Below are 13,194 nucleotides of genomic sequence, written 5' to 3'. Positions count from 1 at the left end.
GGATCTAAACCAAGTTCTCATGGATACTAGTTGGGTTCATTACCGCTGAGTGGCAAGGGGAACTACTTTTTTTTTTTTTAAATGCACATTTTAAACAAGTTCTCCAACTGAGTCTCATATGGAGAAAGAATTTGACCCCCACTTCTGGAACAGGAGGTAGGAATTTGGGTAAATAGAGCGATTTTCACTTACTGAGTTCCTAATATGCGCCGATGTCACGCCAGGCATAACGGAGGGAGTATGAGCGCCTGTTTCTGACCCGGAAATGAACCCGAGGCTCCAAGATGCTCAATGGCGCGCTCTAGCTGAAGATCAGAGGCGGTGGTCAGACCTCGGTCTTGTGGGTTCTTAGAGCTGGTATTTGAGAATGTCCACCTATGTCAGGGCCCAGCTTGCTTTTCTCTGTTTCCTGCTAAGCCCAATTCGCTATGTCCTGGAGGTCGGGTGGTGGGGGGAGGTGGAGACAAGGAGTAGCTCTCAGCCCAGAACCCACGAAGCTGGAGCCCAGGCACTGTCCTAGGCTTTGAGAGAACTATGGTGCTTCGCCATGGTCAGAGTGGGCACTCGTCAGAGTGGGCTGTCCTCTCCCTCAGACAGGGGGCTCCTGAGGGCCGGGATGCTGTATCTCCCCTCACAAGGGGCTGGCTTCCAGAGCCAGAATTTTCTCTTTCCTAATAGACTTCTTATCCCTCAAGACAGGCTCCTCCTTGGTTGGGGGCAATTGTGGGCAGGACAGGCTATCTCATACCCATGGGGCAGAAGCTTCCTGTGGGCAAGACTGGCTGTGTGTCCCCTCAGATGGGAATCTTCTGAAAGCTGCTTTGGGTTTTTTGTTTGTTTGTTTGTTTTAGAGCCACACCCATGGCATATGGAAGTTCCCAGGCTAGGGATCGAATTGGAGCTACAGCTGCTGGCCTACATCATAGCCACAGCAACGCGGGATCCAAGTCACATCTTCAACTTACACCACAGCTCATGGCAATGCCAGATCCTTATTAACCCACTGAGTGAGGCCAGGGATCAAACCTGCATCCTCCTGGATACTAGTTAGGGTCTTAACCTGCTGAGCCACCATGGGAACTCCCAGCTTTGGGTCTTGTCCAGCAGCATGGAGCTCACTGGAGTTGGGACAGCATCCCCAGATGCTCAGGCTCCTGATAGGGCTGTGTCCCTTTCCCATCTCTCTAGACTGGGGGCTCCTGAGGACAGGGCTGGGACCTTCCCTAGGTCAGGGCCCTTTTTCCCTCAGACCAGGGACCCACTCCTCCCTCCTCTGCCAGCCCAGGCCCAGCCCTTCCTCTCAGAGGGGCTTTGCCTTGGATGGATCAGCCCTGTGTTACTGGCCGAGCTAACGTGCAGAGAGAGAGAGAGAGACACTCCCTGCTGGATGTGAGTATTCCTGGTGATCTTGTGTTTGGGGCCCCACCCAAGGAGCTGGCTTCCTGGCCTGGTGCCTGGCCCACCCTGCAGGCAGCCCTCCCCTAGTTCTTTATCCGTCACTGCTCACCGGGGATTGGAGCTGAAGTGAGTCACACACCTGGGTCTGGGCCTGCCTTCTGCCTTCTGCCTCCTCCCCATTCCCAGCCCCACTTCCTGAGTTCTCCGAAGGAACCATCCAGGAAACATGCTCTCAGCGGCCCCGACCTCAGCCTCTTTGTCACCTCCTGGACCACTGTCCCTGCAATTTCTCAGGTAAGAGGCTAGCGGCCTGGGTGAGAAGGCCAGGTTCGGCTGCTTTGTCTGGCTGCTCTGCAGGATCCTTGGGGCTGGTCCGGCTCTGGAGGGGTGCGCAGAGCTCGGTTATGCCTGATTCCCTCCCATCAGCACCTCCTCGCATACACACAACCCCTTTCCTCTCTCACAGACACAGCACACATCCGTTCACCCCTCACAGTTAACACATATGGTCACCGACAGACCTGGCGTTCCTTCACACATCTCCCACAAACACAGTTCATGGTTCACAGCCCTTCCCCATTGTACAACAGAGCTTGACCTCCACTGATCCAACCCATGAGCCCGCACTACCTACAATACACATGTGTCACAGTTGACACAATATCCCTTCATGGGATGGATATTGTTACCCACAGGACGAAACACACATCTTTACAGACAAACAACGTGTACAATAGTGTTGAAACACATACCACATGAACCCTTGCAGGACACAACAGGCACAGGCATGAAGACCCTCCACTCACAGCAAACAAACCTACTCTACAAAGACACACTAACATATGTCTACACACACACACACACACACACACACACGCGCGCACACACACACACACACACACACACACACACATACACACGTCCCCAGGACCCTTGGGTGGTACTCAGCCTGGGCAGGGGCTGGGACCCAGTCAGTGGCACCATCCCCACTTCTCACCCTTCCCTCTGGATCCTGCTTGTGCATGGGGGGTCAGCCAGGAGCAGAGCTGGGGGTCCTGGCCACATCACAGAGGGAGGGTCCCCTCTCCTAGCTGTCTGAGTGCTGATTTCTAATGGCTCTGGGACTCCACAAAAGCTGATAATAATAATAAAAAAGCTAACTACACATCACATGGCTGCCGTGGGTCAGACATCAAGCTCAATGCTTTTGTAAGCCTTATTTTATTATATGATACATTTTATGAGTCATTTTACAACTATAAAATAGAGCTGTTTCGATACAGGCTCAGAGAGGTTAACAAACTTGCCTGATATGCCACAGCCAGGAGAGAGCAGTGGGATTTAGACCTAGGTAAGTCTGACCTCAGATTCCATCTCTTATTTATTTATTAATATTTTATTTTTTTAAAGAGGTAACCAATGAACAAGTTAAAGATTCAGTAGATGTAAAAGAATGCCTGGTGAAAAGACGCTCTCTGATCCTTAGTCTCGCTCTCTGGAGGGACCTGGATTACCCCTTGGAGGTCTCTCTTGTAACAACTGCCACAGGGAACTCTAGCAGTAAGCATTCCAGGCTTCCAAGTGGCTCAGCGGTAACAACCCCAACTAGCATCCATGAGGACGCATGTTTGATCCCTGGCCTCTCTCAGTGGGTTAAGGATCCGGCGTAGCCGTGAACTGTGGTGTAGGTCGCAGATATGACTTGGATCCCAAGTTGCTGTGGCTATGCTGCAGATCGGATTCGATCTGGGAACCTCCATATGCCACGTGTGCAGCCCTAAAAAAGAAAAAAAAAAAAAAAAAGAAAAAGAAAACTACCGAGCTTCCAAGTGCAGTGTGCAGGCTCTGGGGGCATCCTGTCCCCTCCCCCTGCCTGGACACACAGGCAGTTGCCTGTCTGCCCAGGTGAGGGGCGGGCTGGAGAGTCTAGGGCTCCTTCCAACCTAAATCCTCTTTTGCCCTAAATCCTCAGGGAGACCCCCTGCCCTGAGTCCCCTGGACCTGGATTTTCTGTCCCCAATCTCATACCCCCTGGGGGCCCCACCACACTCCTGAGGCTTCCTTTCAGGATCCAGCCCAGGAAGGGGAGAGCTTCTCACTTTGCTGTCTCAGGTGTGCCCAGGCTGGAGACGGGAGGCAGGTGGGACTCAGCCCGAACCAGAGGACGTGAAGGAGAGGGGAGGAGAATGAGGAGGAGCCGCTGGCACTGTCCTTAGACCTAATTCCCTGGTAAGGTTGGAGGTGTCATCCCTGCTTTACAGAGGAAGAATCTGAGGCTCCAGGGGCCCCCGTTGTTAAGTGGCAGATTTGGGATTCTGATCCCTAGAATCTGAGGGAGGAAAAGGAAATGAGAAAGAGAGAGAGTCAGAGAGAGAAACTGAGGTTTTGAGGAGGAGGATTAAGAGAGGATTTAGGATAGCTGAGCATCAGGGCCACCTCAGTCTCGGCTGTCAGAATGAAGCTGCTGCCCGAGTGACTTGGGGGCTCTGAGGTCTGTGCTTTTGTAGTAATCCCCCTCCTCCAGTGATTCTTTTTCTATTCTGTTCATTCGCACTGTTTGGCTATTCTTGTGCTTATACCATCCTATCTTTTTTTTTGGTAGTGCCCATGGCATGCAGAACTTCCTGGGCCAGGGATCGAACCTGTGCCACATTGGAGACCTGAGCTATGGTGGTGCTGGATCCTCAACCTGATAGGCCACCGGGGAACTCCTCACCATCCTATCTTAATTACTGTGACTTTACAGTAAATCTTTTTTTCTAATTAAAAAAATTTTTTTATTTTTATTTTTGTCTTTTTAGGGCCACACCCAAAGCATGTGGAGGTTCCCAGGCTAGGGGTTGAATCGGAGCTGTAGCTGCTGGCCTAAGCCACAGCTGCAGCAATGCAGGATCCAAGCCGCATCTGTGACCTACACCACAGCTCATGGAAATTCGGGCCAGGGTTCAAACCTTCATCTTCATGGATACTAGTTGGATTCGTTTCTGCTGAGCCACTGTGGGAACTGCTTTATAGCAAATCTTGATCTATGATGTGGCACTTTCTTGACTTCTCATTCTCCAAATTATCTTGCCAAATCTCAGGCTCAGGTTTTACATATATAAAAATGTATTATAAATTCCAATGCACCTGCTCTGAGTGAAGTAGAATATTACAGATATAATAGAAGTCTCCCGTGTATCCTCACTAATCCTGTTCCCTCCCTGTCTCTCCAGAGGTAATTAATCATGATCCAAATCTTTGTCGTTACATATTGATGCCTATGTATTGTGTCTACCAATAATAATAATATTTAAAAATTTTAATCGTATTTAAAAATATCATGCTATATTTATCCTCCTGAAACTTGCTTTTTTAGTTTAGCATTATGTTTACTGTCTATATAATTACATGTAGCTCTGTTCATTTTAACATATGTACAGGATTATGTTGTAGGTATATACTTTTTACTTTTTTTTTTTTTTTTTTTGGCTTTTTAGGGCCGCACCTTTACGGCTGCACCCTCAGCATACGGAGGTTCCCAGGCTAGGGGTCAAATTGGAGCTGCAGCTTCCAGTCTAAACCACAGCTACAGCAATGCAGGATCTGAGCTGCATCTTCGACCTATACCACAGCTCATGGCAATGCTGGATTCTTAACCCACTGAGCGAGGCCAGGGATTGAACCCACAACCTCATGGATGCTAGTTGGATTGTTTCTGCTGAGCCACAATGGAAACTCCCCCAACCCCTCTTTTCTTTTTCTTGCCTGTCTACAGCATGCAAAAGTTTCCAGGCCAGGGACTGAACCTAAGCCACAGCAGTGACAATGCAGAGTCCTTAACCACTAGGCCACCAGGGATTCTGAAACATACAAATATTAGTATTTCCAGTGTGTACCTAAGAAGAATGCACATTTTCAACTTTATTGGAATTAACTTTGAAAATGGTGGTGCATTTGTAGTCTCTTTTTAGCAGTGCGATGAGAGTTTCCATTGTTCTACATCCTTCCTAGTACTTGGAACTGGCAGACTTTCATTTTTTTCCAGTCTAGTGATTGGCTGTTTTAACTGGAACCCTTGATTTTCTGAAATGTTGCCCGGATTTTTGTTTCTTGGCCTTCAGGCTTTTTCTTTTGTAAATTGGCTACTTCTTTCTGTATCTGTTTTTCTGTTTTTTCAGCCACACTCAAGACATGTGGAATTTCACAGGCCAGGGATGAAACCCATGCCATAGCAGAGACCTGAGCCACTGAAGTGACAATCCTGGATCCTTAACCCAGTGCAGGACTGGAGCGGCTGCAGATCCTTAACCCACTGTGCCACATCAGGAACTCCCTAAAAACTCAAGTATCTTTTGATGCACACAGTTCTTTTTTTTTGGCTAAGGCATGCAGGGGCTTGATGTGAGATCTTAGTTCCCAGACCAGAAACTGAACTTGGGCCACAGTGGTGAAAGCATCAAGTCCTAACCACTAGACCACCAGGGAACTTCCAATGTATACGATTTAAAATTTATATGGTATTATTTATCCAACTTTTCTTTGTTACTTACAATTTCTGTGTCTTAATTTAAGAAAATTTCCCTGATGCTTAGATTGTAAAGATTTTGTCCTCTATTTTCTCCCCCAATTTTTTTCTATTTCACTTTTCATAGTTAGGTCTTTACACCAGCTGGAATTTTTTTGTTTGATTTTTTGTCTTTTTAGGGCCGCACCCACGGCACATGGAGGTTCCCAGGCTAGGGGTCTAGTCGGAGCTGTAGCCACTGCCCTATGCCAGAGCCACAGCAACACCAGATCCGAGCCATGTCTGTGACCTACACCATAGCTCACAGCAACGCTGGATCCTTAACCCACTGAGCGAGGCTAGGGATCAAACCTGCATCCTCATGGATGCTGGTTGGGTTCGCTAACCGCTGAGCGATGGGAACACCTCTATTGGGATTTTGATTGGACTGGCACTGAATTTATAGATTAAATTGGCGAGAATTTGTACCTTTATGATATTGACAGTCTCATGCATGAATATATTACATCTACCCATTTATCTAGTTCTTTAATTACTTTTCTTTCTTTTTCTTTTTTGGCCACCTAGCAGCATATGGAGTGCCCAGGCCAGGGATCAGATCTGAGCCACAGTTGTGACCGCTGCGGCAACACCAGATCCTTAACCCACTCTACAGGGCCAGGGATTGAGCTTTCATCCCAGTGCTCCCAAGACACCACTGACCTCGTGCCACAGTGGGAACTCCTTAATTATTTTTCAATGATTTTATAGTTTCCTCCATCAAGACTTTGCACATCTTTGGAAAAAAAAATTTGCCAAAATAGTTTTCTTGGTATTGTAAATTGTGTCTTTAAAATGACATTTTCTGTTTATTTCTTGTTTATAGGAAGATGATTGATTTTTTATACATTGATTTTATTTATTTAGTTATTTTTAGTCTTTTTGTCTTTTTCCAGGGCTGCACCTGCGGCATATGGAGGTTCCCATATGCCACAGTAGGCTAGGGGTCTAATTGGAGCTATAGCCGCCAGCCTTCGACAGAGCCACAGCAACGCAGGATACGAGCTGTGTCTGTGACCTACACCACAGCTCACAGCAACGCCAGATCCTTAACCCACTGAGGAAGGGCAGGGATCGAACCCGCAACCTCATGGTTTCTAGTTGGATTCATTAACCACTGCGCCACAGTGGGAACTCCTATACATTGATTTTATAGTCAGAAATCTTGGAGTTCCTGTTGTGGCTCAGCAGGTTAAGAACCTGACATAGCATCTGTGAAGATTCTAGTTCAATCCCTGGCTTCACTCAGTGGTTAAGGATCCGGCATTGCCCCAAGCTGCAGCGTAGGTCACCGATGTGGCTTGGATCCAGTGTGGCTGTGGCTGTGGCGTAGGCCAGCAGCTTTAGTTCCAATTCGACTCCTAGCCCTGGGAACTTCCATTAAACGAACAAACAAGAAATCTTGAAGTCTTTTACTGGTTCTAATAATTTGTCCATGGAATTGCTTTCATTTTTCTATGTAAACAATCATATTGCAAGTGAAGGTGACAGTTTTGCTTTTCCTCTCCAATCTTCATAACCTTTTGGGGCCTCACATTCCTCCCAACAGAATGACGTACTTATGGTAGTCACAGTCTGCAGATTATGAAACTGAGGCTTGAAGAGGTAAATTGGCTTTTCCAGATTCACACAGAGCATTGGTGGCAGTCGAGATTTGAATTCGAGTCTCTTTGATCCTAAACCCACGCTCTTTACTCTCTGATACTCCTCCTCCTGAATTACCCTCTATTTATAGATGAGAAAAGGACCGATCACAGAAGTGAAGCATCCACGTCCCTCTGAGTGAAGGACAGCTCCAGGGCTGAAATTTACCAAAGCCTTTATAACAGCTGTGCAGGACTGAACTAGCGTTTAGGGCATCTGGACCCTAATTCCGGTTCTGCCACCTACCGGCTTTGTTATCTTGGATAAGTCACTTCCTTTCTTCTAACCTCACTCATTCATTCAATAAACTTTATCAGAGTTCCCGTCGTGGTGCAGTGGTTAACGAATCCGACTAGGAACCATGAGGTTGAGGGTTCGACCCCTGGCCTTGCTCAGTGGGTTAAGGATCCGGCGTTACCGTGAGCTGTGGTGTAGGCCGGTGGCTACAGCTCTGATTAGATACCTAGCCTGGGAACCTCCATATGCCGCGGGAGCAGCCCTAGAAAAGGGAAAAAGACAAATAACAATAATAATAATAAAAAAACCTTTATCAACGGGCGCCTACAATGTGCTGGACAGTGTTCCAGGTAGTGGGATACAGTAGTCAACAAACAAATCCCTGCTCTCAAGGAACAGATAATGAGCAAAGCAAGAAAATAAAATGTGTGGTATATCAGATGTAATAACGAATATCACAAGGTAGTGATATTTGCTGTGGAGAAATATCAAGCAAGGTAGGGGCCTGGGTCATGTCAGGAGATAGCTGCAGTTTGTTTGGATTATTAGGAAAGATGGCACTGAGAAAATAGCTTTGAGTCAAGACCTGAACCCTGGGTGTCTGGGGAAGAGTGTTCCAGGCAGAGAGGACAGCAGGTGGAGAAGCTTGAGGCAGGAGCATGTCTGGTGTGTTGCGGGAGAACAGGAGAGCTGGTGTGACTAGAACGGGCATCGGAGGGTAAGAAGTCAGGGATGAGGTCAGGTCGGGATCCAAAAAAGGCCCCTACATAACAATTGGGTGGCTGTGCCTCTTAATTCTCATTTAATCTGTAGGTTCTTCCATCATCATCTTCCTCCCTTATAATTTATTTTTTGAAGGAACCAGTTTGTTTGTTCTGTGCATTTACTCTGGTCTGAGTTTGCTGAGTGTATTCCTATGATCTGTTCCTCTTCTACATTTCCTGTAAACTGGTAGCTTAACTTGCAGATTCTGTTTCTCTTTACTTAGCAAGACTATTACATAGGTAGTGTTGTGAATTGAGCACGTGCAATTTCATCAGAAAAGTTTCCAAACACACAAAAAACAGAGGGAACAGTATTATAAATCCTGGTATTAGTTTCCTATAGCTCCTGTAACAAATGACCACAAGCTTGACAGCTTAAAACAACACACATCTATTTTCTTAACACTTCTGGAGGCCAGAATTCCAATATCATATCAACTTTTTTTTTTTCTTTTTAATGTCTCACCTGTAGCATATGGAAGTTCCCAGTCTAGGGGTTGAATCAGAGCCACATCTGCCAGCCCATGCCACAGCCACAGCAACGCCAGATTTGAGCCACGTCTGCAACCTACACCACAGCTCATGGCAGCATCGAATCCTTAACCCACTGAGGGAGGCCAGGGATTGAGACTGCGTTCTTGTGGATTCTAGTCAGGTTCGTTACCACTGAGCTGTGACAGGAACTCCTGGGACCTGATATTTTTGAGGGCCATTTTTCAGCCTATGCAATACCTGTTCCCTAGATTCAGTATTTTGCCTCTCTCTTTCTTCCTTCAATCGTTCATTTCTCCTCCCTTCTCTTTCTCCTCTCTCTCCTTAGTTTACTGTAATATTTTAAAGCAGTTCCCTGCAATTTCATCCCTAAATATTTCTCTATATATGAACATTTTCTTATATAACCACACCACTATTATCACCTAGTACAATTAATTTAGGTAATTAACCTAGTAAAATTCCTTAGAACCATCTCAAAGCCTGTCCATAATAAATTCTCCCTCACTTTCTCCAATGTCTGTCCAGGAAAACTGTCTCCCCTCCAGATCCACTCTCCACCCTTCTCCAGGGGGTACTCTGTGCTCACTGGGCACTGATCTGTCTGGACTGCATTATCCATCTCCCCTTCCTCTGGTTGGGCTCAGCCAGTGGGAGGAACTGGTAAGACATTAGAGGGTAGAGGAAGAGAGAGATGTGGGTATTTATTTCCTGGTTCCCTCTCTGCCTGGTCATGGAGGATCAGCTGCAATTTCCTACCTAAGGTCACAGCTCTTGCCAGGCAGCCCTCTCCAGATGGCTACCCTCTTTGGGTTCCAGTAACTGCTCCCTCTCCTCAGCCCCAGATGAAAAGGACATCCCATTCTTGGCAGTGTTGGCCTACTTCGTTGTTCCTTTTGGTCCTCTGGCCCTGCCCACATCTCTTTAAGGAGTTCCTCCATCCTCAGATTGCTCACGTTTCCAGGACCCTGACTGACACATATGCCTTTTTACAGCTGATTTGATTGATCCAGGTGCCACACAGGTTGCGTTTAATTTTCATCTCTTACATCTCTCTTTATCTAGAGATTCCTAGATTACAATCCCTTCCCCACTTCTCCCCCATGTGATTGATCTGTTGAAGGAACTGGATCCGTCGTCCTGTCGAAATGTCCTTGTCTTGCACTCTGGATATTGCTCATCACTTTCTTGAAAAGTTCTTTCATTTGTTCCTCTGTCATCTGTGTTTCCTGCAAACTGAAGGTTGGATCTAAAGGCTTGACTAGATTCAGACTTGGATATATTTTAAAGTAGAACCGACGGAGTTGCTAACAGAATGGATGTGGGCGTGAGAGGGGGCACTCAACCTCAGTTTCCTCATCTGTAAAATGTAGATAATAATGCCTGACTACCTGCCCTGCTTATCGATAATCTCAAAGAGGTGCCGAACTATATATATAACTGCTTCCTGCACGTACGTAAGGGACGAATGAAAAGCAGGCGTGAGGAGTCCTGCTGTGGTACAACAGGATCAGCGGTGTCTTGGGAGTGCTGGGTCAAAATTTCAAGCCTTGGCCTGATACAGTGGGTTAAGGACCTGGCATTGTTGCAGCTGTGGCTTAGGTTGAAACTGTGGCTCGGATATGATCCCTGGCCCAGGAACTCCATATGCCGCGGGGCAGCCAAAAATGAAAACCAAACAAACAATCTGGTGTGAGCCTGAAGTTGAGCCAGGTGTCCTCAGGTCTGTGGTCAAGGTCCCGCCATGTCCCGAAGGTGAAGCCACTTTGGGGAAAGAGGCTTTGGGTTGGGGAGCAGAGCTAGGGCATCGGCTCAGGTGGCCGGTTTGCACGAAGGTTAAATGTGATGAACGGACCACCATGTTCTCTCGGATCTCAAGGGGCTCAAGTCTCAAAAGACCTCCAAGGGAGATGAGGGGAAGGACCACCCTGGGCCTTTTCAAAGTCCCTTCCAGGAGGCTCGAGCCACATGTTGGGATCTGAGAAGAGTGTATGAATGAGCAGGAGGAAGGATGTGACCCTGGGCAGGTATGAGTGAGGGGGTGACGGTTGTAGCACTTGAGCTTGCGAGTGTGCAGGTGAGTGAGGGCGTGCAGGTGAGTGAGGGCATGCAGTTGTGACTGCGTGTCTCTGCATGATGGTGTGTACTGAGTGTGCGTGAGCATGCAAAAGTCATGTGCATAAGTGGTCTGAGTGTGTCAGCCTGTGTGTGATGGGTGGAGCTGGGAGAGGGGGCAGATATTTGGCTCTAGTTTTTCAGGACATGTTAAGGGTAGTTTGTCCTTTGAGAACCATTTTTGGCTTTTTTTTTTTTTTTTTTTTTTTTTTTTTTCTTTTTAGGGCTGTACCTGGGGCATATGGAAGTTCCCAGGCTAGGGGTTGAATCAGAGCTGCATCTGTGACCTACACCACAGCTCGTGGCAACATCCTTAACCCATTGAGCAAGGCCAGGGATGGAACCCCCATCCTCATGGTTACTAGTCAGGTTCATTACTGCTGAGCCACAACTCCTTATTTTTGGCTTTGGCAAGGAAGAGCAGTGAGGTCCCAGGGAGCCGGAGGGAACTAGTCCAGACACCCAGGGTGGGGCTGAGGTCAGACCCTGCAAGGGGAGCAGGAGCCTGTACTCGCAGCTCTGCTCTGCGCCTGCCTGCTGTGGGGCCCTGGTCCTATCTGGGCCTGCTTCCCGCCCTGTGTAGGAGGCTGTTGGATTGGCTGACCGCTGAGGGACCTGCTTCCTTAGTGGTCACTGTCGTGCCCAGAGGGGGCTCAGTAAACATTTATTGGCTGAATGAATGAGTGGGTAAAAGGACTGGGCCCATCTCTCACCTGTGTTCACCCTCTCAGTTGCCCACACCTACTCACCCCCACTTATTCCTACTAACTCAATCACTGCCAAATTCCCGCCCAGGGTCTTATGACCGTTCCTCCTCTGCAGTGCCAGCGCTGCATAGCTCTGTCCCCATCGGTTCCATGGGCTTGGTGCTCCTTGCTCACCAGGGGAGCCGCTGACCAGAACAGCTCTTCTGAGCTCCTCCCTTCTCATGCTTTTATATTCCAGCTGCCTCTTCCTTCCTTCTGTTTCTCCCTTTCATTTTCGCTCTCACCCTCCTGCACAGACACACACACGCACAGACACACATGCACACACAGGCACTCTCACTGTCAATCGCATCTTTCTCTCTGTAACGCTCTTGGTTTTCATCCTCACCTCCTTCCTCTCATGCTGTCTCTCTGAGTTTATCTCCGTCTGTCTCTCCCTGGGTCTCTCTCCCTCCAGCTCTCGTTTCCCCCTGACTCTTATTCTCTTTTCTCACCCACACCTCCTCTCTCCTCATCCTCACTCTGCACCTCTCTCTCTTTCTCGAGGACACCTCTCTCCCCTCTTTCTCCCTCTCTGCTCTTCTCTGTCTCCTCCCAGCTCTTCAGCCTGCTGGGTGGCCAACTGTCCACACCCCACTGTGCCCCTGGCTCTTCAAGAGCCCTCGGAGCCTGGTGCCTGGGTGACACAACTCTGAGGTTCCTGTGGCATCTGTTGGGGGGGGCTGGGGTCACAGCATTTCCTCCAGGGGGTGACTTGGCAGTGCTGTGCTCTTTCCTCACTTCTGCAATTCCGGACAGCAGCACGGAGCCAGGGGCTGCGGACACAGAAACTCAGACCTCGCAGTGGCAGCTGCTGCCTCTAGACAGGTAAGGAGGGGTCCCCACCCTGCCGGGCAAGGGGGAGGCATGTGAAAACATCCTCAGGAGGCCAAGTTCATGTCTCTAGACTGTGCCTAAGCAGACAAGTCCTTCTATTTTTAAGAGCTTGTTTGGCATCTTCCTTGGGTCCAAGTGACCAAAGGTTCCCAGGGTCTCACTGTTCCCTTCTCTGATTTTCTGAGGCCAAGGCCGTACTGAAGTGACCTCAGACTTCCCTGTGAGTGGGTGATGGTGATGAGAGGGTGCTACCTAGAACTCAGGGAGCTGGATGCATCTGCTTTATCGGCATCTACTTTATCATCTACTGTGGCCATGTCACACCCCCAGGTCTGCACCTCAGTTTCCTAAACTGTCAAATGAGGACAATGTCATCTCCCAAGCAGGATGGTCAGGAGAGGTAAAAAGTCTGGTA

At 48.3% G+C, this 13,194-nt stretch overlaps 1 protein-coding gene across 3 annotated transcripts in view; it reads left to right on the top strand.

Annotated features, from left to right (window-relative positions):
• Positions 1,598-13,194, top strand: part of PTAFR (platelet activating factor receptor) — a 36,971-nt gene continuing 25,374 nt past the window's right edge. Inside the window, exons 1-2 of one of the 3 annotated variants that reach the window (XM_021095662.1) lie at positions 1,598-1,692; positions 2,682-2,749. The gene's annotated coding sequence lies outside the window, so the exon portion shown is untranslated. Of the gene's footprint in view, positions 1,693-2,681; positions 2,750-12,054; positions 12,771-13,194 lie in introns of those variants that run through there. The other 2 variants (XM_013995926.2, XM_013995921.2) reach the window with 2 other exon arrangements.

The sequence above is a fragment of the Sus scrofa genome, chromosome 6, assembly GCF_000003025.6.
Source record: "Sus scrofa isolate TJ Tabasco breed Duroc chromosome 6, Sscrofa11.1, whole genome shotgun sequence".
In the NCBI taxonomy this organism is placed as follows: Eukaryota; Metazoa; Chordata; class Mammalia; order Artiodactyla; family Suidae; genus Sus; species Sus scrofa.
The sequence above is the reverse complement of the archived record's forward strand: the minus strand, read 5'-3'. Positions and strand labels throughout refer to the sequence as shown.